The sequence below is a fragment of the Bombina bombina genome, chromosome 3 (genome assembly GCF_027579735.1).
Source record: "Bombina bombina isolate aBomBom1 chromosome 3, aBomBom1.pri, whole genome shotgun sequence".
Lineage (NCBI taxonomy): Eukaryota > Metazoa > Chordata > Amphibia > Anura > Bombinatoridae > Bombina > Bombina bombina.
This window is the reverse complement of record NC_069501.1, coordinates 421,802,930-421,826,194: the sequence shown is the minus strand read 5'-3', so window position 1 is coordinate 421,826,194 and position 23,265 is coordinate 421,802,930.

The window sequence follows — 23,265 nt, the reverse complement described above, 5'->3', positions numbered from 1 at the left end:
CAATATTAGAATTCGAAACCTGCCAGAATCATACAACAACTTACCGGATACATTACTAAAAATATTTCAACAATTAGTACCGGATACAGATCCTTCATTGTTTCTGATGGACAGAGCACACAGAGCACTGGCCAGACCACCCACAACAGCGACAGCAAGAGATGTGATCACCAAGTTACATTATTATCATATAAAGGACCAAATCATGCAAGCAGTACGCAATGTTCCTAGAATAACATTTGAAGGTCATGCCTTGCAGCTTTTCACAGATCTTTCGCCAACTACCCTCAGGAGGAGAAGAGAGCTCAAACCAGTGGTTTCAGTGTTAATCAAGGCACAGATCAAATATCGTTGGGGTTTCCCATTCAAGCTTATTTTTATGTATGAGAAGTCATCATACTCTTGTTCATCTCTTTCAGAAGGACAAAGCATTTTGGAGAAACTAAAGCTAGAGAAAATAAACGAAGCAGAGTCCTCTTCCCCAAAGCCTCAACGTAAAGCGATTACGAAAGAATGGACATCTATGGGCAAGAACAGCAAAAATGCTCGGCCTAGTAGAAATCAGGAGAGTCCTACTTGAGGAGAGCAGTTGGGGACAACTCTGATATCCATTTTTGATACCTCAACTCTAATTCTTCATGAGTGGAGAAACCAATAAAGAGTGGCTAATGTCATTATTCTTCATTCAGTTCACTGGTTCAGCTTGGAGTTCCTGGCGGACTTCTTTTCATGATAACCCTCTTGCTGGACCTTTCCCCTTGTCTTTCCTTCCCCCTTTCCCTTCCCACTGAGTCCGCTAACAGTTTTCTTACAGGTTTTTTTGTTATCATTTTATTATGTTCTCAAACCCGGATGTCGAGGTACAGATAATGTTGTTTGTATATTCAGTTCTACAGTTTTATGTTACTGATGGCAATGTTTTTTTTTTCCTCGGCAGGTCAAGGTCTTCTAAGTCGTTGATTTTCAGGTACCGAATGTATCAGAATGTGTTTGGGGTCCAATCCTTATCTTGTTTATTGTATGCAGGTTCACGTCTCTTGTCAGGGAGAGGTGCACTATGGTTATTTAAAGACATGTATAGCAATGTACACATGTTGAAAGCAGATATTAATCGTTACACATATGTCACTTAAGGTGCTTACGCATAATGTTAAAGGTCTTCATTCCAATGTAAAAAGATGCAAAGCCATTAGCATGTATAAATCTCTAGGGGCACACGTTATTCTCATGCAGGAGACACATTTCACCAAGACAGCAACCCCTAAATATTGGGACAGAGCATATCCATTACAGTATCACGCCACTTGTAGTAAGAAAAAGTGTGGTGTCTCTATTCTTATGCACAATAGTATCAATTTCCAGGAAGAAGAGTCTTTTATAGATACACAGGGTAGATACATAATTCTCAGAGGTAAGATTCATGACAACCCAGTGGTAATATCTAATATCTATGCTCCTAATGAATCTCAGGCCCCTTTCTTGGCTAAACTCAGTAAGTTACTAACGTACTGGAAACAGTATAGGCTAATCATTGGGGGAGATTTTAACACGGTGGTAGACCCCGAAATGGACAGATCAGGGACGAGGTCAGCTTCTCAAACACAGAAATTTAGAAAAATACTATATGATTTTTTGTTAGATCACAACCTATTAGATAGCTGGAGAGTTCAAAATGGAAATAATAGGGATTATACCTTTTATTCCTCAGCCCATAAGGTTTATTCACAAATTGACCATATTCTTGTGAGCCAAATACTGGCACCATTAATTATGAAATCAGACATAATAGTTAGCACCTGGTCAGACCATAATGCGGTTTTGACAACACTTTCAGGCTTAATAGACCCGCTTAGAAACAAGAGTTGGCATTTGAACCCTACCCTATTCAAAGATAAATTGTTCTTAGAGTTTTTGAGAAGGGAAATTGGAGTTTTTATTGGCTCTAATCAACAGTCAGTAGAAAATCCTTCATATGTGTGGGGGGCGCTTAAGGCCTTTACAAGAGGCATATTAATTAGAGAATCTAGCTCCAAATTAAAAGCGGCACATGCTTATGGTGAGAGGCTAAAGAAAGAAATTAAGCAATTACACAATCTTCACTGCACCACTCAGAGCGCAAATACACTTAAAAGGCTAAATAGTAAAAGGGAGGAACTGGATAAATTGTTATCTCAGGAAGCATCTAGATCTTTAAAACTTATTGATACACAATATTTCATCCACGCTAACAAGCCTGACAGAATGTTGGCTTGTAGGCTGAAAGATATGACAAGGCTCACAATGGTCCCTCAGTTGCAGAAGCCAGATGGATCTACCACTAACCATCCTCAAATTATAGCAGATACCTTTGCATCATATTACCAATCATTATATGCACTCCCTCGGGGAGACAGGAATCTCCGACAATTTGAAAACTACCAGGAATTTTTGGGCCACGACGATATGCCTAAGCTTGACGCAGATGATGTAGATGGGCTAAACGCACCTATCACATTAGCTGAAATTAGACAAACAATCAAACACCTAAAAATCAATAAAGCACCTGGTCCAGATGGATACACTGGTATTTTTTATAAGACATTTCTAGACGAATTAGGCCCCTTATTAGTGAACACCTTTAACCATATGTTAAAAGGGGGATATATCCCGAAAGAATTCTTACTAGCTCGAATTTCAGTAATTCCAAATCCAGGCAAAAACAAGCAACACTGCAAAAATTATTGGCCTATATCTCTAATTAACCAAGACATAAAGATTTTCTCTAAAATTTTAGCCACCAGACTCAACAAACTAATGCCTAAACTAGTCCATCCAGATCAGGTGGGGTTCATAGCGAACAGGGAGGCCCCGGATAATGTGAGAAAGGTGATTGATTTGATTAATCTTGCGTCGGTTAAAGGGATGCCTTCTCTGTTCCTTTCCTTGGACGCGGAGAAGGCATTCGACCGTATTTACTGGGACTACCTCGATAAGGTGTTAGATGCATTTGGCATAACGGGAAACTTTAGAAAAGCGATTGCCACGATATACTCTCATCCCTCAGCATTTGTTAAAATTGCGGGGTATAAGTCAGGACCCATTGAAATAGCAAATGGTACTAGACAGGGATGCCCTCTTTCCCCGTTTCTATTTGCCCTGTGTATTGAACCCTTAGCAGCCAGCATCAGACGAAATGTAGATATTACAGGCATACATATAAAGGCAAAAGAATATAAAATCAGTCTTTTTGCAGATGACATTATTCTTTCGATCACAAAGCCACTTATTTCTCTTCCAGTACTGTATTCCACTATAGATAAGTTTGCAGCAATATCAGGTTATAAAATTAACAATGATAAGTGTGAGGCTATTAGTGTAAATCTACCAGCACACACTAAAAAACTCATGGAGATTAATTTCTCTTTCTCATGGGCTGAGAAGGGAATGAGATATTTAGGAGTGATACTTACAAATAGGACTGAAGATCTGTATCAATTAAACTGCACGCCTTTGATATCACAGTTTAAAAACTTGCTACAGAAATGGGAAAAGTTGAAAATTTCGCTATATGGCAGAATAATTGGAATTAAAATGACAATTCTCCCAAAAATATTATACCTATTTAGATGCTTACCAGTCTCTGTGCCATCCAAAACACTCACACAACTCCAGAAGTATGTAATTTCATTTATTTGGCAAGGTAAAAGAGCAAGAACTAATAGACAAACTCTCTGCAGAAATAGAAGAGGGGGAGGGATGGGATTGCCAGATTTTCTAGCATACTACCATGCGGCCTGTGTGGCTCAGACTGCGTTATGGCATAACAAGACTGATAATATTCAGTGGGTACAACTGGAGTCAGACATGGTTGGGGTGGAGCCAATTTATAAACTTCTATGGACTAATAGAACTCATAGGCCTAACATATGGAAAACATTTGCAGCAGTAGCACACTCCGTCTCGCTATGGGACTCTTTGTCTACTAAATTTAAGCTAATCTCAGATACTTCTAAGGTAATGCCATTAATAACGCTGTCTACTGCACTTGACGTGGGGCTTCAGAATAAGTGGGCCAATAGGGGGCTGTACAGAATTGCTGACACTTTAAGGGGACAGAACTTTATGGACTTTAACACATATGCTAGCCTTAACCCCTTAATGACAGAGGACGTACCAGGTACGTCATAGAAAAAACTTCCCTTAATGACAGTTGACGTACCTGGTACGTCCTCTGTTGTCTGAAGTGCTGGAAGCGATCATGATCGTTTCCAGCTGCTTACAAGGGATTGTAGTGATGCCTCAATATTGAGGCATCACTACAATCCCCCATTTTACATACCGATGCAGAAAGGGCCACTCTGTGGCCCCATCTGCATCGACTATGTATGTTTACAAATTAGTTGGTTGGTGGGAGCTGCTTTTACTTAATAATCCCACAATGTTTGATTAACTAACCGATCCTGCTTTCACTGCCTTTGCAGCTGGTGCGGCGGTTTGGGCGACGGGGGCGGGGGGCCGGTGCGCATGCGTGCGCGCGCACGCAAAATATACAGCCCACTTAAAAAAAAAAGATCGATCTAGATGCAGTGGCATCTCTGTTCTTTAATAAGGGATCTGGGAGGGGGAGGGATGAAGATTATTTAGGGGGGGCAGCTACACTACAGAAAACAAATATTTTATATTTAAAAAGTTAAAAAAAACTATTTTGGGGGGCAAATTGGGTACTGGCAGACAGATGCCAGTACCCAAGATGGCGGCAAATAGACAGAGGGGGAGGGTTAGAAAGATGTATGGGGGGATCAGGGAGGTTGTGGGGTAAGGGGGGATCTATCACTGCAGACTGTATGCCAAAAAATAAAAAAAATAAAAAAATATATTTTTATTTCAGTACTGGCAGACTTTCTGCCAGTACTTAAGATGGCGGTGACAAGTGTGAGGTGGGGAGGGAAGAGAGCTGTTTGAAGGGGGTCAGGGGGGGATCAGGGGGTGGGATGTGTCCGGTGGGAGGCTGATCTCTACACTAAAGCTAAAAATTAAAACCACAAGCTACCTAATTAACCCCTTAACTGCTGGGCATATTACAAGTGTGGTGTGCAGCAGTATTTAACGGCCTTATTATTACCAAAAAGCAACACCAAAGTCATATATGTCTGCTATTTCTGAACAAAGGGGATCCCAGAGAAGCATTTACAACCATTTTTGCCATAAATGCACAAGCTGTTTGTAAATAATTTCAGTGAGAATCCTAAAATTGTGAAAAATGTAAGTTTTTTTTTTATTTGATCGTATTTGGCGGTGAAATGGTGGCATGAAATATACCAAAATGGGCCTATATCAATAATTTGGGTTGTCTACTACACTACACTAAAGCTAAAATTAAACCTAAAAGCTCCCTACAAGCTCCCTAATTAACCCCTTCACGGCTGGGCATAATACACGTGTGGTGTGCAGCGGCATTTTGCGGCCTTCTAATTACCAAAAAGCAACGCCAAATCCATATAGGTCTGCTATTTCTGAACAAAGGGGATCACAGAGAAGTATTTACAACCATTTATGCCATAATTACGCAAGTTGTTTGTAAATAAATTCAGCGAGAAACCTAAAGTTTGTGAAAAAAATTGTGAAAAAGTCAACAATTTTTTTTATTTGATCGCATTTGGCGGTGAAATGGTGGCATGAAATATACCAAAATGGGTCTAGATCAATGCTTTGGGATGTCTTCTTAATATAAATATATACATGTCAAGGGATATTCAGGGATTCCTGAAAGATATCAATGTTCCAATGTAACTAGCGCTAATTTTGAAAAAAAGTGGTTTGGAAATAGCAAAGTGCTACTTGTATTTATGGCCCTATAACTTGCAAAAAAAGCAAAGAGCATGTAAACATTGGGTATTTCTAAACTCGGGACAAAATTTAGAAACTATTTAGAATGGGTGTATTTTGGTGGTTGTAGATGTGTAACAGATTTTGGGGGTAAAAGTTAGAAAAAGTGTATTTTTTTTCAATTTTTTCCTCATATTTTATATTTTTTTATAGTAAATTATAAGATATGATGAAAATAATGGTATCTTTAGAAAGTCCATTTAATGGCGAGAAAAAATGGTATATAATATGTGTGGGTAAAGTAAATGAGTAAGAGGAAAATAACAGCTAAACACAAACACTGCAGAAATGTAAAAATAGCCATTGTCATTAAGGGTAAGAAAATTGAAAAATGGTCCGATCATTAAGGGGTTAATGAACAAGATAGACCCAGTTGGTATCAATATCTTCAGTTGAAGGCAAGAGTTTGCGAGGTGATAGGTAACTCATACAAAGGGAGCACCATATACTTAGAACACATTTGCGTAGCTGGACAGAGAATGAGAGGGACCATTACTGGACTGTATGCCATTTTTAACTCTCCACCAAAGACTCATAAGCTTCCTTTCATGCACAAGTGGGAAGAAGAATTTCAATTTACTTGGTCTCTAGAAAAATGGAATGATGTTTTGTTTAGGGGAAACTCCTTTTCCATATGCGCTCATTTAAAAGAAAATTACATGAAGACTGCTTTTCGTTGGTATTTTCACCCCTCGAGATTACATAAATTGGAGATAGGTAATAGAAAATGTCTAAGAGGGTGTGATGAGTTAGGTACTTATTCGCACATGTGGTGGGACTGCCCACGGGTAGCAAATATCTGGTCACAAACCTTCAGTCTGTTGGGCAACATTTTTGGGCGCACTTTAAGAGTGTCGGCCTCTCAAGCCCTTCTGCATGAGCCTATTCCAGGGTTTAACAGGGCACGAAACAAGTTTATTTTTACCATCTTTACTATAGTAAGATTAACAATAGCCCAGTATTGGAAAGTTGAGATCCCTAACTTTCAGATTATTCTAAATAAAATTGGTTACTACTACCAAATGAGTAATAATGCAGCTAACATGCTTGACACTGAAGAACAGTTTCTTTCTGTCTGGGAACCATGGATTATGTTTTCTGAAGCCAGAGTTGTTAGTTAACAACCTAAGTTTCTGAGAGTATTTATTGCTTAATGAGTATTGGTTTATAATGCGAAATGAAATGTACGGTAAAATTTATTGATGTTTATATGACATGCTGACCTGCCGAGATATACCTCAATATGTTTCAAGTTTTGTTGATGTAACATTTGCATTTACTTTGTTATGTAATTAAGAAGAAAAATTCAATAAAAATCTTTTCAATTAAATTAATTACCTAAACTAAATACAATTATTTAAAATTTAAATAAATTATCTAAAGTACGAAAGAAACAAAAACTAAATTACAGAAATTAATAAAATAATTACAAGAATTTTAAACTAATTACACCTACTCTAATCCCCCTAATAAAATAAAAAAGCCCCCCAAAATAAAAAAAGCCCTTCCCTACACTAAATTACAAATAGCCCTTAAAAGGGCCTTTTGCGGGGTATTGCCCCAAAGTAATCAGCTCTTTTACCTGTAAAAAAAATTACAACCCCCCCAACATTAAAACCCACCACCTACACAACCAACCGTACTCTAAAACCCACCCAACCCTCTCTTAAAAAAACCTAACACTAACCCCTTGAAGATCACTCTACCTTGAGAAGTCTTCACCCAACTGGGCCGAAGTCCTCCACGAAGTCGGCAGAAGAGGTCCCCCAGACGGGCAGAAGTCTTCATCCAGGCGGCATCTTCTATCTTCATCCATCCAGTGAGGAGCGGCTCCACCTTCAAGACATCCGACACGGAGCATCCTCTTCAAATGACGGCCGACTGAAGAATGAAGGTTCCTTTAAATGACGTCATCCAAGATGGCGTCCCTTCAATTCTGATTGGCTGATAGAATTGATGCAATCAGCCAATAGGATTGCCAGCTCAATCCTATTGGCTGATTCTATAAGCCAATAGGATTGAACTTCAATCCAATTGGCTGATTGCATCAGCCAATAGGATTTTTTCTACCTTAATTCCGATTGGCTGACAGAATTCTATCAGCCAATCGGAATTAAAGTGACGCCATCTTGGATGACGTCATTTAAAGGAACCTTCATTCTTCTGTCGGCCGTCGCTTGAAGAGGATGCTCCGTGTTGGATGTCTTGAAGATGTAGCCGCTCTGTGCCGGATGGATGAAGATAGAAGATGCCGCCTGGATGAAGACTTCTGCCCATCTGGAGGACCATTTCTGCCCGTCTGGAGGACCACTTCTGCCCGTCTGGAGGACCACTTCTGCCGGCTTCGTGGAGGACTTCGGCCCGGTTGGGTGAAGACTTCTCAAGGTAGAGTGATCTTCAAGGGGTTAGTGTTAGGTTTTTTTAAGAGAGGGTTGGGTGGGTTTTAGAGTACGGTTGGTTGTGTAGGTGGTGGGTTTTAATGTTGGGGGGGTTGTAATTTTTTTTACAGGTAAAAGAGCTGATTACTTTGGGGCAATACCCCGCAAAAGGCCCTTTTAAGGGCTATTTGTAATTTAGTGTAGGGTAGGGCTTTTTTTATTTTGGGGGGCTTTTTTTGTTAGGGGGATTAGAGTAGGTGTAATTAGTTTAAATTTCTTGTAATTATTTTATTTTCTGTAATTTAGTGGGGGTTTTTCGTACTTTAGATAATTTATTTAAATTGTAATTAATTGTATTTATTTTAGGTAATTAATTATAGTGTAGTGTTAGGTGTAATTGTAACATAGGTTAGGTTTTTTTTTTTACAGGTAAATTTGTCTTACTTATGAACCCCTAATCTGCTGCCCCCAACATCGCCGAAACCTACATTATATTTATTAACCCCTAGTCTGCCGCCCCAATGTTGCCGCAACCTAACTACATTTATTAACCCCTAATCTGCCGCCCACGTCGCCGCCACTATATTAAAAGTATTAACCCCTAAACCTAACCCCCCCTAACTTAAATATAATTTAAATAAATCTAGATAAAATTCCTATCATTAACTAAATTATTCCTATTTAAAACTAAATACTTACCTGTAAAATAAACCCTAAGCTAGCTACAATATAACTAATAGTTACATTGTATCTATATTAGGGTTTATTTTTATTTTACAGGCAACTTTGTATTTATTTTAACTAGGTACAATAGTTATTAAATAGTTATTAACTATTTGTTAACTACCTAGTTAAAATAAAGACAAATTTACCTGTAAAATAACACCTAACCTATGTTACAATTACACCTAACACTACATTATAATTAAATTAATTACCTAAACTAAATACAATGATTTAAAATTTAAATAAATTATCTAAAGTACGAAAGAAACAAACACTAAATTACAGAAATTAATAAAATAATTACAAGAATTTTAAACTAATTATACCTACTCTAATCCCCCTAACAAAATAAAAAAGCCCCCCAAAATAAAATAAGCCCTACCCTACACTAAATTACAAATAGCCCTTAAAAGGGCCTTTTGCGGAGTATTGCCCCAAAGTAATCAGCTCTTTTACCTGTAAAAAAAATTACAACCCCCCCAACATTAAAACCCACCACCTACACAACCAACCGTACTCTAAAACCCACCCGACCCTCTCTTAAAAAAACCTAACACTAACCCCTTGAAGATCACTCTACCTTGAGAAGTCTTCACCCAACTGGGCCGAAGTCCTCCACGAAGTCGGCAGAAGAGGTCCCCCAGACGGGCAGAAGTCTTCATCCAGGCGGCATCTTCTATCTTCATCCATCCAGCGCGGAGCGGCTCCACCTTCAAGACATCCGACACGGAGCATCCTCTTCAAATGACGGCCGACTGAAGAATGAAGGTTCCTTTAAATGACGTCATCCAAGATGGCGTCCCTTCAATTCTGATTGGCTGATAGACTTGATGCAATCAGCCAATAGGATTGAGCTCACATTTTATTGGCTGATCCAATCAGTCAATAGATTGCCAGCTCAATCCTATTGGCTGATTCGATCAGCCAATAGGATTGAACTTTAATCCTATTTGCTGATTGCATCAGCCAATAGGATTTTTTCTACCTTAATTCCGATTGGCTGATAGAATTCTATCAGCCAATCGGAATTGAAGGGACGCCATCTTGGATAACGTCATTTAAAGGAACCTTCATTCTTCTGTCGGCCGTCGCTTGAAGAGGATGCTCCGCGTTGGATGTCTTGAAGATGGAGCTGCTCTGTGCCGGATGGATGAAGATAGAAGATGCTGCCTGGATGAAGACTTCTGCCCGTCTGGAGGACCATTTCTGCCCATCTGGAGGACAACTTCTGCCCGTCTGGAGGACCACTTCTGCCGGCTTCGTGGAGGACTTCGGCCCAGTTGGGTGAAGACTTCTCAAGGTAGGGTGATCTTCAAGGGGTTAGTGTTAGGTTATTTTAAGGGGGGATTGGGTGGGTTTTAGAGTAGGGTTGGTTGTGTGGGTGGTGGGTTTTAATGTTGGGGGGTTGTAATTTCTTTTTACAGGTAAAAGAGCTGATTACTTTGGGACAATGCACAGCAAAAGGCCCTTTTAAGGGCTATTTGTAATCTAGTGTAGGGTAGGGCTTTTTTTATTTTGGGGGGCTTTTTTTTGTTAGGGGGATTAGAGTAGGTGTAATTAGTTTAAAATTCTTGTAATTATTTTATTATTTTCTGTAATTTAGTGGGGGGTTTTCGTACTTTAGATAACTTATTTAAATTGTAATTAATTGTATTTAGTTTAGGTAATTAATTATAGTGTAGTGTTAGGTGTAATTGTAACATAGGTTAGGTTTTTTTTTTACAGGTAAATTTGTCTTTATTTTTACTAGGTAGTTTTTAAATAGTTAATAACTATTTAATAACTATTCTACCTAGTTAAAATAAATACAAAGTTGCCTGTAAAATAAAAATAAACCCTAAGATAGATACAATGTAACTATTAGTTATGTTGTAGCTATCTTAGGGTTTATTTTATAGGTAAGTATTTAGTTTTAAATAGGAATAATTTAGTTAATGATAGGAATTTTATTTAGATTTATTAAAATTATATTTCAGGTAGGGGGGTTAGGTTTAGGGTTAGACTTAGGTTTAGGGGTTAATACATTTAATATAGTGGCGGCGACGTTAAAATATTTATTTTAGTGTTTGCGATGTGGGGGGGGCCTCGGTTTAGGGGTTATAGGTAGTTTATGGGTGTTAGTGTACTTTTTAGCACTTTAGTTAAGAGTTTAGTTAAAAGTTTATGCTACGGCGTTGTAGTGTAAAACTCTTAAATACTGACTTTTAAATGCGGCATCAGTCTTGACAGGAGAGGGTCTACCGCTCACTTTTGGTTAGACTCGTAATACTGGCGTTATGCAAGTCCCATTAAAAATATAGGATACGCAACTGACGTAAGTGGATTTGCGGTATTTCCGAAAAAAAAGTGAGCGGTGAGCCTGTCATTTCAAGACTCCAGCGGGCATTAAAAAGCAGCGTTGGGACCTCTCAACGCTACTTTTTAACCCCAACGCACAACTTGTAATCTAGCCGATTGTAATTACAATATGTTTGTTGCCATTATTTAAAATAAAATATTAGTCAAATGTAAAAATCTAAATTTTAAAAAAAAAAAACAACACCTGGTTTAGTGCTTTTCAATAGACAAACTACACACTTTACCTTTTTTTTTTTTAGAGGAGCTGATCCAAATTTGTTACTGACTGGAGTACACGACTAACCATCGTTATTATTTCATCAGCCAAATTGCATTGTTTTGCAGTTTATCTGATAATCTCTGCTAATCTCAGTTATGAACAAGATTAGGCTTTTTTGCCGTTGTCATTGTGCTAACAAAATCTCCATTATTTGGCTTCAGCAGAAATGTGGATAACTGCACATTTGAGACAGATATGTGTCAGAGTTAGGCTTGTGAAGATTAATGTAGTCTTTCAGATTTCAGTACTGTAAAATTCACAGTTTTCCAACTGTAATTACAGGAAAAGGGGGAGCAATAAGTAATTAAATGATACCACAAAGTTGTTTTACCATGTGTAATTAAGCATGCTTTATTACAATATCAATGTATCTACTGTACCTTTAACAACCTCTAAATTGAGCTTATTAAAGTGACATTAAACTCTCTCTCTCTCTCTCTCTCTCTATATATATATATATATATATATATATATATATAATCAAGAACAATTAGGAAAGGACGCAATTGCTAGTGTGAGTTAGTTGGTTGCGTAAGGGCTCAAATGTCCAAGCAACTCAAAATTAAATATGGTGCAGACCCTTAATTTAAATGTATCATGTACACAAAAGAGACGTACCTGGAATGTAATCCTGGTTCCAAAAAGACAGGGTTTCAGCACTCTTTTGAAAAAACTCACAAATCACTTAAATGTAATTCAATAGCTTTAATAGTGGCAGCTAAATCCCACACAACATGGGAATAAATCCATGCAAATATTAAAACACATAAGCATACAAGTTCGACTCATGAATGACAGTTCAAAGGAACCTGACCGGTCAGGGGTACACGAAAAAGCACATGTGTGGCGAAGTGTAAATAGCAGTAGTATTGCTTAAGCACAGGTTTGTATAGTGAACCACTAAACCCAACTACCTCAGAACCTCCCAAGCAATTGTCATGGAAGGTATATCCTGGGCAGATATATGAACCGGGATCTAAGTGATAAACACTGCAAAACCTGTGTCAGGCACCTTGTAGAAAGTGATTTCACAGTTAGGAATGTATACAATTACTACAATGTACAAAATATTGTTTGTTATATCAAGTGAGACCTCCTCTGGCTTAGCTACACCCAGCTGCTTACAGCACCCCTGCAAGTATGGGGCTACTTGCTGCGCAGGTTACAAAGGGGATCTAAGCAAGCCAGCAGGTGAGCCCCCTGAATATGTACATAGATAGACAAGTGGGTAACAATTGTAGAGGTAACACAATTCATGCAATATTGATTACATTCGCATTGTGCATACACATATCCACAGAAAAAGTCTGCAAAGCAAGATGCAAAGATGTTAGCGTGAAGATGTCGCAAGTAAATTAGTGTTTTCACATGCAGGCAAATGAGAGTCAAGTTGTAATTAATAGAGCACAGTCTAAGCAAGAAATGTATGACTCCAAGCGAAGACAGGTATCAAGATATTAGTCTCAGTGAAAGACAAAACAGCGCCTTCTCCAACTTAACACAATGCCATTATTTTCTTCAACATGGTCACCTATTCCATATCAGTATTTTTCAGGTGTCAACATGTTACACTTATACGACCTTGCTTTCAGATGTTGTAGTGTCCAGTATCCACAAAGGTGTGTACTATCCCCACTTGTTAACATTCCATGCCGGTAGCGATCTCCATCGCCAACACCAAACACAGCGGTGCTCCACGTGTATCACGTGACCTGGTCGGCTCCACCAATGCCGACGCGCGTTTCACCCGCTCGACTGGAATTCAGACCGGGCTTCGTCAGGGCGTAGTACTGCTTTGATCCATGCGTCCTGTTTTATAGATCAATGATGTTGCGCCTCTGCTGGAAGGTGAAAGTTTCACATGCTGCTACAGGCAGCTTTCAATCTTATGTGATTGCTATTATTTACAACCTTATGTTTCAAATTTATAAGAAGCAAAACCAAAGTTAAGAAATGTTACATATTTTTTCTCAAACATTTATACTTGGTTGCTATAAGTTAAAAACATTACAATCTGTCATTCAAGAAACAACATGTTCTTTTTGTTATCTTGTATTTTGTAGAATCTGCTTAATTTTGGTTATTTAGAGTGGAGTGTAAAAGCAAATGCCTCTCCATATCGACACTCCACTCTACCTTATACACAATCTCATAGGAAGCAGGCCATATCTAATTTATCATTGAGACCATTTGGAATTTGTGTCCCAAGGATTGATATCCACCTGCATTCCTTTCTCAGGAGGGTTTTATCATTATCTCCTCCTCTCCCGTTTATGATGCCTTTGTCTATACCCACGAATCTGAGTGAATCAGGATTGCAAATATGTGCCAATTCAAAATGTTTTGCCACATTGCTTTTAGGATTTTTATTCTTTACATCATCTCTGTGTTCAGAGATGCGGTCCTTTATCGCCCTCCTCGTTTTTCCCACATAGAAAAGTGGGCAATCGCAGGACAGCAGGTATACGACCCCCTCAGTATCACAGTTCACAAAATGTTTTAATCTATAGGTTTTTCCCGTATTCGTTCTGAACTCTTTTGTCTTGCGCATGAATTTGCATGTCACACATTTTCCACAGGGATAATTGCCTATGGATCTATGCTTTGTAAGCCAGTTACTTTGTCCTGTTTTGGACAAATATTGGCTCCTAACCAACTTATCTTTAAGATTAGGTGCCCGTCTAGCAGTAATATTGGAAAAGTCACCTACTTCCTTTTTGACCCCTGTGTCACTGGTAAGAATATGCCAATTTTTTGCAAGAATACCTTTCAGAGAGTTCCAGTGGCAATTATAATCAGTAATTAGTCTTATCTTAGATTCATTGTTCTTTGGTGTGGGCAAAAGAAGTCTCTCCCTGTCCATGTGTAAAGCATTATTGAATGCCCCTTTAACCACTCTCTTGGAATACCCTCTAGTCAGGAATCTTTGTTCCATTTCTGACGCATGTTTCAGATATTTCTCTTTGCTAGAGCAATTCCTACGAAGCCTTAGGAATTGGCCTTTGGGTATTCCTTTCTTTAGATGACTGGGATGATTGCTAGAGGCAATTAACAGGCTATTGGTCGCAGTGGATTTGCGAAAGATCTCAGTTGAAACCACCCCTTTTTCCAGTTTCACTTCAATGTCTAAAAAGGCAATTGCCTCTTTACTGTACTGAACAGTAAGAGAGATGTTTCTATCATTTACATTTAGGGTGTCAACAAATTCTTTTAGGAGGCTCTCAGAGCCCTCCCAGATGAGGAAAATGTCGTCCACATATCTCAACCATATGTGGATATTTTCCTCAAATAGGGGGCTCTGAAAGACTTCCTCCATTTCCCATACGCCTAGATGTAAACAGGCGTAAGTAGGTGCACAAGTGGCACCCATCGCAGTGCCTCTTAGTTGTTTGTATATCTTGCTGTCGAACATGAATACATTATTTGTTAATACAAATCTAAGTAGCTCGACAACAAAGTCTGTGTGCTTTTGGGCATAATTTCCTCTTGTCATGAGGAAATGTTTGCTTGCCTCAATGCCCACTTCATGCGGGATGGACGAATAAAGACCTTCAACATCAAGACAAACCAAAAGTGCCCCTTTCGGAACACTCAAGCCTTCAACCTTTCTCAGGAAGTCGGCTGTGTCTAGGACAAATGAGGGCATTGTCGTAAGGAAGGGTCTTAGAAAATGGTCTATGTAGTTTCCAAGGTTTTCAGTTAGGCTCCCAATGCCTGCTATTATGGGGTGGCCAGGTGGATTTGTAGGGTTCTTATGTATCTTAGGGATACAGTAAAAGACTGGCATTATTGGATGATCAGGATAGAGATACTTTAACTCAGATAGGGTTATTACACCTTTGTCCTTTGCTCCTTTTAAAACAAAAAATAGTGCATTTTGTATAGAAGAAGTAGGATTGAATGTAAGACATTGATATTGTCTCTTATCCAGTAGCTGTCTTTTTACCTCCAGAACGTACATCTGCTCATCCCATAGGACCAGATTGCCGCCTTTGTTGGCCACCTTTATGACCACCCCTTTGGCATTCATTAAGTCATTGAGAGCTCTTCTTTCAGCTTTATTAAGGTTATCACCTACCAAACCAGTGATGGATATGTTCTGTAGATCTTTCTCTACTTGTTTAACAAAGATATTTACTGCCGGGACCATGGATAGCTGTGGCATATATTTTGATTTCGCTTTTAGGTTTGAGGAAATATGAACATTGGTACCTATTTCCTCATCTTGTGATGGAGTCTGTTGGCTACCTTCAGAGTCAGTGAGTAGTTCTTGCAGGGCTAGTATTGTTATATTATCCTCTCGTGTAAGTGAGACATCCTCAACTAGGTGTTTGCTCTTGCCCTTCATAATTTGTGAAAGTACAATACGCCTTGCAGAAACTTCAAGCTTAGAGAACTACATAAAAACCAAAATTATACCAAGGGGTCTTCGTCTTAAACTAGACCCAGGCACAAACCTACGTGAGGATGAGGGAGGAGAAGAATTTCTAGAAAACTGGAATACCAGTCTTTCTGATTGCTCCATTATTTTAATGGAGAAAATGGTCGCACGAAATAAAGAAAGACTAGCTAAAACAATTATACAGGTTGAGGAGTCCCTAAAAGTGGTAAACACTTTTGAACATAACATCAATTTCCCCAAATTGAATGATGAAATAAAGGATCAGATAGCTAGGCTACAAAATGATATAAAACTAAGAAAAGGAAGGAAGTTTTCAAGGGATAATGACGATTATAAAAACAACAAAGTATATAGCTACTTAACTACAAAAGGAACATATGACTCTGGGATGGATAGCTCTGATGTAGAACTTGATCAACATAAAAATACTCTTGATAAAAAACAGTCTTTTTTAGGGGAAGGAGGAGAGGTGGTAGGAAGAGAAGGAGGGGGTCTGAGTTTAAACTCAGAAGAAAGACGCTACCCCTCGATGCAAAGATACCAGCAGAGTCAGGATCAGGGCCAAAGGAATTATCGCCAGAGCAGACCGAGGCGGCCTCGAGGTCGCAGGGGCTACTCGAACTAGCTGAAAATAATATGCAGGTAATCAACCAGTCTTCTTTCAAATTGAATTACACGCACATAGAGGTCCTAAGAAGGGGTCTTTCATTTTGCCCTACAAATAATTTGGATAAGTTTAATTTCTTAAAAGATCTCCATTTATTGCAAGGCGTATTGTACTTTCACAAATTATGAAGGGCAAGAGCAAACACCTAGTTGAGGATGTCTCACTTACACGAGAGGATAATATAACAATACTAGCCCTGCAAGAACTACTCACTGACTCTGAAGGTAGCCAACAGACTCCATCACAAGATGAGGAAATAGGTACCAATGTTCATATTTCCTCAAACCTAAAAGCAAAATCAAAATATATGCCACAGCTATCCATGGTCCCGGCAGTAAATATCTTTGTTAAACAAGTAGAGAAAGATCTACAGAACATATCCATCACTGGTTTGGTAGGTGATAACCTTAATAAAGCTGAAAGAAGAGCTCTCAATGACTTAATGAATGCCAAAGGGGTGGTCATAAAGGCGGCCGACAAAGGCGGCAATCTGGTCCTATGGGATGAGCAGATGTACGTTCTGGAGGTAAAAAGACAGCTACTGGATAAGAGACAATATCAATGTCTTACATTCAATCCTACTTCTTCTATACAAAATGCACTATTTTTTGTTTTAAAAGGAGCAAAGGACAAAGGTGTAATAACCCTATCTGAGTTTAAGTATCTCTATCCTGATCATCCAATAATGCCAGTCTTTTACTGTATCCCTAAGATACATAAGAAACCTACAAATTCACCTGGCCGCCCCATAATAGCAGGCATTGGGAGCCTAACTGAAAACCTTGGAAACTACATAGACCATTTTCTAAGACCCTTCCTTACGACCATGCCCTCATTTGTCCTAGACACAGCCGATTTCCTGAGAAAGGTTGAAGGCTTGAGTGTTCCGAAAGGGGCACTTTTGGTTTGTCTTGATGTTGAAGGTCTTTATTCGTCCATCCCGCATGAAGTGGGCATTGAGGCAAGCAAACATTTCCTCATGACAAGAGGAAATTATGCCCAAAAGCACACAGACTTTGTTGTCGAGCTACTTAGATTTGTATTAACAAATAATGTATTCATGTTCGACAGCAAGATATACAAACAACTAAGAGGCACTGCAATGGGTGCCACTTGTGCACCTACTTATGCCTGTTTACATCTAGGCGTATGGGAAATGGAGGAAGTCTTTCAGAGCCCCCTATTTGAGGAAAATATCCACATATGGTTGAGATATGTGGACGACATTTTCCTCATCTGGGAGGGCTCTGAGAGCCTCCTAAAAGAATTTGTTGACACCCTAAATGTAAATGATAGAAACATCTCTCTTACTGTTCAGTACAGTAAAGAGGCAATTGCCTTTTTAGACATTGAAGTGAAACTGGAAAAAGGGGTGGTTTCAACTGAGAACTTTCGCAAATCCACTGCGACCAATAGCCTGTTAATTGCCTCTAGCCATCATCCCAGTCATCTAAAGAAAGGAATACCCAAAGGCCAATTCCTAAGGCTTTGTAGGAATTGCTCTAGCAAAGAGAAATATCTGAAACATGCGTCAGAAATGGAACAAAGATTCCTGACTAGAGGGTATTCCAAGAGAGTGGTTAAAGGGGCATTCAATAATGCTTTACACATGGACAGGGAGAGACTTCTTTTGCCCACACCAAAGAACAATGAATCTAAGATAAGACTTATTACTGATTATAATTGCCACTGGAACTCTCTGAAAGGTATTCTTGCAAAAAATTGGCATATTCTTACCAGTGACACAGGGGTCAAAAAGGAAGTAGGTGACTTTTCCAATATTACTGCTAGACGGGCACCTAATCTTAAAGATAAGTTGGTGAGGAGCCAATATTTGTCCAAATCAGGACAAAGTAACTGGCTTACAAAGCATAGATCCATAGGCAATTATCCCTGTGGAAAATGTGTGACATGCAAATTCATGCGCAAGACAAAAGAGTTCAGAACGAATACGGGAAAAACCTATAGATTAAAACATTTTGTGAACTGTGATACTGAGGGGGTCGTATACCTGCTGTCCTGCGATTGCCCACTTTTCTATGTGGGCAAAACGAGAAGGGCGATAAAGGACCGCATCTCTGAACACAGAGATGATGTAAAGAATAAAAATCCTAAAAGCAATGTGGCAAAACATTTTGAATTGGCACATAATTGCAATCCTGATTCACTCAGATTCGTGGGTATAGACAAAGGCATCATAAACGGGAGAGGAGGAGATAATGATAAAACCCTCCTGAGAAAGGAATGCAGGTGGATATCAATCCTTGGGACACAAATTCCAAATGGTCTCAATGATAAATTAGATATGGCCTGCTTCCTATGAGATTGTGTATAAGGTAGAGTGGAGTGTCGATATGGAGAGGCATTTGCTTTTACACTCCACTCTAAATAACCAAAATTAAGCAGATTCTACAAAATACAAGATAACAAAAAGAACATGTTGTTTCTTGAATGACAGATTGTAATGTTTTTAACTTATAGCAACCAAGTATAAATGTTTGAGAAAAAATATGTAACATTTCTTAACTTTGGTTTTGCTTCTTATAAATTTGAAACATAAGGTTGTAAATAATAGCAATCACATAAGATTGAAAGCTGCCTGTAGCAGCATGTGAAACTTTCACCTTCCAGCAGAGGCGCAACATCATTGATCTATAAAACAGGACGCATGGATCAAAGCAGTACTACGCCCTGACGAAGCCCGGTCTGAATTCCAGTCGAGCGGGTGAAACGCGCGTCGGCATTGGTGGAGCCGACCAGGTCACGTGATACACGTGGAGCACCGCTGTGTTTGGTGTTGGCGATGGAGATCGCTACTGGCATGGAATGTTAACAAGTGGGGATAGTACACACCTTTGTGGATACTGGACACTACAACATCTGAAAGCAAGGTCGTATAAGTGTAACATGTTGACACCTGAAAAATACTGATATGGAATAGGTGACCATGTTGAAGAAAATAATGGCATTGTGTTAAGTTGGAGAAGGCGCTGTTTTGTCTTTCACTGAGACTAATATCTTGATACCTGTCTTCGCTTGGAGTCATACATTTCTTGCTTAGACTGTGCTCTATTAATTACAACTTGACTCTCATTTGCCTGCATGTGAAAACACTAATTTACTTGCGACATCTTCACGCTAACATCTTTGCATCTTGCTTTGCAGACTTTTTCTGTGGATATGTGTATGCACAATGCGAATGTAATCAATATTGCATGAATTGTGTTACCTTTACAATTGATACCCACTTGTCTACTTATGTACATATTCAGGGGGCTCACCTGCTGGCTTGCTTAGATCCCCTTTGTAACCTGCGCAGCAAGTAGCCCCATACTTGCAGGGGTGCTGTAAGCATCTGGGTGTAGCTAAGCCAGAGGAGGTCTCACTTGATATAACAAACAATATTTTGTACATTGTAGTAATTGTATACATTCCTAACTGTGAAATCACTTTCTACAAGGTGCCTGACACAGGTTTTGCAGTGTTTATCACTTAGATCCCGGTTCATATATCTGCCCAGGATATACCTTCCATGACAATTGCTTGGGAGGTTCTGAGGTAGTTGGGTTTAGTGGTTCACTATACAAACCTGTGCTTAAGCAATACTACTGCTATTTACACTTCGCCACACATGTGCTTTTGCGTGTACCCCTGACCGGTCAGGTTCCTTTGAACTGTCATTCATGAGTCGAACTTGTATGCTTATGTGTTTTAATATTTGCATGGATTTATTCCCATATTGTGTGGGATTTAGCTGCCACTATTAAAGCTATTGAATTACATTTAAGTGATTTGTGAGTTTTTTCAAAAGAGTGCTGAAACCCTGTCTTTTTGGTACCAGGATTACATTCCAGGTACGTCTCTTTTGAGTACATGATATATATATATATATATATATATATATAGATAGATAGATAGATAGATAGATAGATAGATAGATAGATATAAATTAATTGTGTTTTGCACCACACTCCCTAGAGAGGCCAAAACGTAAATGATGTAATCTAGGATTCAAAATGCTGTGAACTGTATAAACAAGCTATTTGATTTGCCGCATTTGCAGACCACCAAATTTGCTTTTTGTCTTTTGTAGGGAGCGTGGAAGAAGCACAATCTTACACAAAAGCAAGAGGTATATAATGTCAGTTTAAAGTTGAAGATCTATTTGACTTGTGATAAGAAATGGGATAGTGAATGGACTAAGACACACAATTTGATCACAGTTATAGTTATTCTGATATGTGTGTAACTTAAATCCTATTGTCACTATCTAAATCTCTAGCTGCCAAAGCTAAACTAACAGCTGAAAGTATCTCTTAAAAATATCATTCATCAGCATCTGTTAGTCTTCCAATTTAGTGGCTTTTATCACTAATAATCATATATACTGTACCTTAATCTAAAAAAAAAGAATTACTGGCTCACAAATACAGAGCAATTTCATTACAAAGAACGTCAAACAATGTGGAGATATATAGTCGTTCTTTAGAACACAAAATTACTGTTTTGCCAGTAATGATAATAACTCTTACATTTATTTTATTTTGAATATAAAAGAAAAGTTTGACTTGATTTCAGTGGTACTTTTTTATGGGAGTGATAAATTAACATATTTATTAATATCCAGGGCCGTTGGCTTATCTCTAGGGAACTACTTTTCGTTCACGAAAAAAGTACTTGGTAACTGCTGAGGGTCATTACTGCAGAAAGAATGGCCCGCAGGGTCACATTACAATTTAGTACTATACAGAAAATGGGAAGGAAATAAAGAAATGGCAGCATAGCAGTAATCTATCATGGAACAAAAATGAGAATGTTTCAAAGCAGTTAAATTATTCTCAAACTACAAGAGAAAAAAAAAAGAATAAACACATTGCAGCTTCCTGGTGAAAATGAATCATGACAGTAAAAAATGGCAAATAATTATATTGTTCTTATTGATAGCATCTGTCCAATCGTATGTCTTTTTTTAATTTTATTGTATTATTAGTTACTGTTAAATTAATTAATTAATACACACGTACACAGACAAAAAACATGTTAATAACATTTCTTTCTTAATGTCCTATATCTGTTTTTCAGAGTTTATTTGTTCGTAAAAATCTATTAATCTGCTATTTGAATACATTTATAATGGAGTCAGGACTGGCTAAGAACAAAAGTGAAGCTTACATACTTTTTGGCTGATAAAGAAATCAATCAACTGACAAGGACATTGCCGTATTGCTACTGAAAAGTGTAAATCTGAAGAATTTCCTGCCTACAAAAAAGACTTCCCTACCTTTAAAGTAACAGTTTTAAAGGGACATTAGACAAAGACCAAAGTGCATAATCAACAAATGCATTTTAGAAAGATAATGCAATAGCAGTGACTCTGAATTCCAAATAAGTAGTAGATTTTTTTTTAGTTGCTTCAATTTTCCCCTCCCCTGTATCATGTGACAGCCATAAGACAATCATAAACTCATATATGTATATACTATAAACGCTTGCACATATTCAGCAGGCGTTGGTGTCTTAGAAAGTGTGCATATAAAAAGATTGTGCACAATTCTATATTGGAAGTCAATTTGAAAGTTTTTAAAAAAAAATTATGCTCAGTAACAAAAAAATTAATTTTGACGTTAGGGTCCCTTTAAACACATTGGACCAGATTACGAGTGGAGCTCAAATGTTTGCGCCTTAGTGATAAGGGTTTTTTTTCAGAGATTTACGCTTGTGTGGCTTATCACTGGTATTACGAGTTGAAAGTAAACGCAATCGCTTGAGCGCAGTCGCAATTTATGCTAGAATGATAACCGTGACTTCAGAGCTCTGGTTAACTGTTCGTGAAACATAAAAGTCTCACAAAGCACATCAAAAATATATTACAAATATATTACAAAGTACAATTACTCTAATAATAATTATAAAAAAACATATAAAAAAATATTGTACACAAAAGTTGTAAGGGCTCAAAGATATGAGATCTCAGGGGTTAGGGAAAAAAAGGCAGGCAATGGCTTTAACATTGAGATACACACATATACAGGTCTCAATCTGTATATTTATCTATGTTTATATGTGTATACATATGTATTTATGTATTTATATGTGTATATATGTATTGATATGTATACATTTACAGACATATATATATTATATATATATATATAAGTGTATTGGAACCCATTGCAGTTAAGTAGATGAAAACATGAAAAAACATATTTTTGCAATATTAATTTTTAATAAAGGTTTTAACTATGTATTTACTGTAAATATGTTCTATGTATTTTTTTATATAATCATCTATAAATATAGATATATATAGTACCAAAATACCATCATATATATGTAGAAATATGTATTTAAAAATACATAGAACACTGGGATGTGAAATATTCATACTTATATGTTGGTTTACCGCAAATGAGAATATGTGATCTGGTTTGTGCAAGAGTGGGGTGGGGTTTTTTTCCACTTTTTCTCCATTGACTACTATGGGGGAATCTGTGAATGCGCACACAATATTCTAACTTCAGCTTTTTGCGCTAGTTGGGTTAGCGCAAGAGCGAATAAAGTTTACTTTCAACTCGTAATACGAGCGCAACCAAAAAGCTTACTTCTAGCG